Genomic DNA, 4,584 nt, shown 5'->3' with positions numbered 1-4,584 from the left:
ACATGTATTGCTTGAAAAAATTGAACGTTTAATTTTTTGTCCCCCTTGAAAATTTGAGTAATCTACGCCCATGCTCTTTATATAGGTTTGTTATACTTAATCCACCTTGACAAATTGAAAGAGTAAACAATTACTTCTCTATAGGTATTATAATTTTACTCTTTTTGCCCAGTATAGATGTTAAAGGTTTTTACTCATTTTTGTTGTCTAAAGATTTTCTAAACGTTTCATTTTCTTGCAAAAATTGACTTTTTTGCTGTTAACAGTGAATGTAAATATGTATTAATGCTTAGTATGCAGCATGTAGCTTTCTTTCAGCTAATATTAATAATTGCTCTACCTCTTTACATCATTTAGAAACTATTTTGTTAATATATTTCTTTTTAGATATTTATTTATTGGTTTATTCGAAGTGCATAAAAAAATATTGCAAGATTATCGCTTTGAGTAGTGGGGAGGTGGGGGGAGGTGCCCAGTAATTTTAGAGGGCCCATTTGGAAATTTAAGGGGCTCTTTTGCAAATTTAGAAACCTTTTTTTTTTTTTTTGGTAATACCTATGGGAAAATTTTTTAAGATTTTGGGGCCCTAATGGCTGATTTTGGGGGATCTCCCACCAACTAGACACAGCACTGGAAATACCTTATATCATTACTGACAAATTTCATTAGAAGGGAAGGAATACAATATATGTTAACTAAAATGTTTGAAATTGGAGGGCGTATGTATTGGATTTAAAAAAGTGGATATTCTGTTTAGTGAGTTAAAAATTTTTTTGCGTCTTAAAGAATCACGGCGTCACTACCATCATTAAAAAAAAATTATTTCATAGCGTGAACTGCAGCTTTTGCATTCCCCTCTAGACCGGTGCGTGCTTTAATCGCCCTGTAGCTTCTTGAATGCCAGACTTTAAAACTCAATGAGTTTGAAAAATGAGTCATTTTATCATTTTCCCAGTTTTTTGCCTCAAGACTTTTCTAATTCCAATTGGTTTCATTCCACCTTCTACGTTGCCTAAAGTAATCAAAATATATATATACAGTATCGGACAAAACGAGTGCAACCAAATAATGCTAATTTAGTTTCTTTATATAAAAGTGCTGCATTTTTTTCAATTTAGAGAAATAACTATGTAAGTGTTTAGAGACAAAGTCTTCAAGTTTTATTCATCACAAAGTTCATTATTTGTTCACGAAAATTAATAAATTAATCAAAAGTATTAAAAAAAGTTGATTTCCTTCTGAACAAAACAAGTGCAACTCGACAAAATGTTGACCAAGCTGTATTTCGCTATCAATATTTCGTGGCGAATCCTTTGTTGTCGATCATAGCCTTGCATCTTCGAGGCATAGATTCGATCAGGTGATGAATGAAACTTTGTGGAATCGCTGCCCAGGCCTTTTGGATTTGTTCAAAAAGTTGATCCTTATTACGAACACCTTCACGATTAATTCTGCGGTTGACGATCTCCCACAGGGATCTCAACCCTATCTCTCGATAGGGTTGAGATCCATAGATTGAGGCGGCCAATTCATCACCGATAGGTGGTTGTCTTGAAACCACTGCTTGACTACTTTTGCAGTGTGTTTCGGATGTCTTGCTGAAAAACCCATTTTATTGGCATATTCCATTCAGCATGAGGTAACATAACATCTGTCAGGACATTTTTATACATGAAACGGTCCATTATTCCATCGTTTCGATGTATTGGACCTGGACCGTTAGCAGAAAAACACCCCCAGACCATTACATTGCCTCCACCATGCTTCACGGTCTTATCCCAGTCGGCAAATTTAGTTGTAAATGCGCATTAGAAACTCGTTTAAATACGTATCGATGTGGTATGTATGCTAGCCATTTTATCGTATCGAACACGCATTAGAAATACGCATTAGATGCGTATAAAGACAGGTATACAATACGACGCCTACAGGGTATCAGACTCGCATTTGAAACTTTTGTAAACACGTATAAAATACGATAACCAGAGAATATTCAATACGATATTTTCCTGGTATTACATGCGCATTTAAAACTTTCCAGAATACGCATTATTTACGAATATATGTTAGCCATTTTATCGTGTCAAACGCGCATTATAAATAGACATCAGATGCGTATAAAGACAGGTATACAATACGACGCCTACTGAGTATCAAACTCGCATTTAAACACGTATAAAACACGATAACCAGAGAATATTCAATACAATTTTATTAACTAATGAGTTCATAACATAATGATAATGACTAGCAGTAAGCAATCCGTAATACGGGTTATGAGTTATTAAACCATTGATAACAATAAAAACACATTAATAACTTGATATATTATCTAAAATATTAAATACAAATTTATCTATAAATATTTTAACTTTGACTCCGTATCAGCAACGTTATTGCTTATAGGTAACGACATAAAGACCGCATTAACATCAGTTGAGTTCTTTTTAAAATCTGTCACAACACAAGTACCAGAAAAGGAAAGTCAAGGAAAGCCTGCAAATACCTAAAAAAAGACATGAAAAAAAAATTACAATTTTTAATTACAAAAGTACTATTTGCATTTTATTGTTAGTAGAATTAGGATAATAATAACAGAAAATATATGAACCTGTCATTTCGAAAAGGGCACAAGCCCATTTACTAAAACTTTTCAAAATCAACAAAAATATGATTTTTATTAAAATAATGTCTAGGTTGCTAAAGAAATTAAACATAGAAGTAGATAAATAAAGAACGTATATAATTTATGTATTTTTTATTTTTTATAAAAAAAACATAAATCATACAGAAATTTTTAATTCAAACTTATAAACTAACTGCTAAAAGTTTTGGACTTATGTCCTTTTCGAAATGACAGATTCATATATTCTGTCTACAGAATGATTAAAAAAGATTATAAAAAGGCTAGACAATGTATACATTGTTACTATAGTAACGCTGGCATTTAAAAATTTCTTATAAATGGTAATTATCATTTGTGGTTTTAAGAAATACGTAAGAGCTCAGTAATTACATAAGTTTTATTAAATCTCCCACTCATCTTAGAGTGAGAGAGAAAGAAAGTGTTTCCAAAGCAGCATGTTAACAAATGTAAAAAAGCACGGAATAAATACTAGTAACTGGTTTTATTATGTTACCAGTAAACAAAATTACTTTTACCTTGATTAAAAGCTAATTTCCAGCATTTCTTAATTAAGCTCCAGCTTCTCTCTAACTGTTGACTAATGATTAATAGAGTAAATTTCATATCATACTAAATTTACAAAAATTAAAACCATGTTTCAACAGTTAGCTAACTAATCAAAAGATGACAAAGGATAGACAAACTAAAAAAAAAATGAAAAAAAGAACACAATTATGATAGAAATTATAAAAAAAAAAAAAATTATTTAGATTTAAAAGTGTTAATTGTTACTATCTATAAATAGTTAAACTCATACTTTGCTTTGTTCTGAAGTGTCTAAAGTAAAATCAAATTAACAGACATTAACACTGCTTGACACTGAATTCTGTCAAGTAAGTTTTCTGCACTTCGAGTTACATTTCTTACATTTCAACAACGATTAATTTCATCCTGCCTAGATCTCTTTTTTTCATGTGACAACTATTTTAAAGTTTCCTATTAGCATTTTACATTAATAACTTTGTTGAGCTTAATAATATCTATTTCAATTTCACTTTTATCATATTACCAGTTATCTTACTATTGTTACAATTGAATAAATGAACATAAAAGAATCTTACAAATTGTGATCTTTTCTAATCAAAGACTTTATTTAAACTTAAGATTTATTGAAATCCATATCTTTTTATTCGTTTACATACATAAGTCGTTTATCAAAAATATTAAACAATATTTATTTACATCAATTATTTTTAATTTAACAAAGAATCTACAATGCACAAAATTATTTTTACCTTAATGAACAAAAATAATAAATGCACAATCTTGTATAAAATATTGAAGCAATGTCAGTCAGTATATTTTACTCTAAAGTAATTATATATATATATATATATATATATATATATATATATATATATATATATATATATATATATATATATATATATATATATATATATATATATATATATATATATATGTATATATATATATATATATATATATATATATATATATATATATATATATATATATATATATATATATAATATATATATATATATATATATATATATATATATATATATACTGAATTATAGGCAGATTTAAGTTTATAAACTTTAGTGTCAACAAATTACAGGCAGTTTTTCATGTTAAATACACAAAATATATATCTAATATAATATATATCAAATATAAAATAAATCCAATATAAAATAAAACAAATCAGTAAACTTACTCAAACCAGTATCACTTACACCGTGTGAAGTAACTAAAAAACACTTCAGTTCTTTTCAATCACTCTAAAAAATAACTTTCAGCTCTTTCCAATAGCACTTAAAAATAAAACAAAACTTGCTTAGCTGAGTTGCCTAGTTTATAAGAATCTGAAAACAGATAAGTAAAAAACCAAGAACAAACAAACATTTATTTTTTAGAACTACTATATTTAA

At 28.3% G+C, this 4,584-nt stretch overlaps 1 long non-coding RNA gene across 1 annotated transcript; it reads right to left on the bottom strand.

The window, feature by feature from the left end:
- Positions 1-2,312: 2,312 nt before the first annotated feature.
- On the bottom strand, positions 2,313-3,376 carry LOC136090669 (uncharacterized). The gene is made up of 2 exons (XR_010643622.1): positions 3,163-3,376; positions 2,313-2,506 (listed from the first exon to the last, which is right to left on the bottom strand). It is a non-coding gene; the product is annotated as an uncharacterized LOC136090669 (long non-coding RNA).
- Positions 3,377-4,584: the final 1,208 nt, after the last annotated feature.

This window comes from Hydra vulgaris, chromosome 14, assembly GCF_038396675.1.
Source record: "Hydra vulgaris chromosome 14, alternate assembly HydraT2T_AEP".
Taxonomy (NCBI): Eukaryota; Metazoa; Cnidaria; class Hydrozoa; order Anthoathecata; family Hydridae; genus Hydra; species Hydra vulgaris.
The sequence above is the reverse complement of the archived record's forward strand: the minus strand, read 5'-3'. Positions and strand labels throughout refer to the sequence as shown.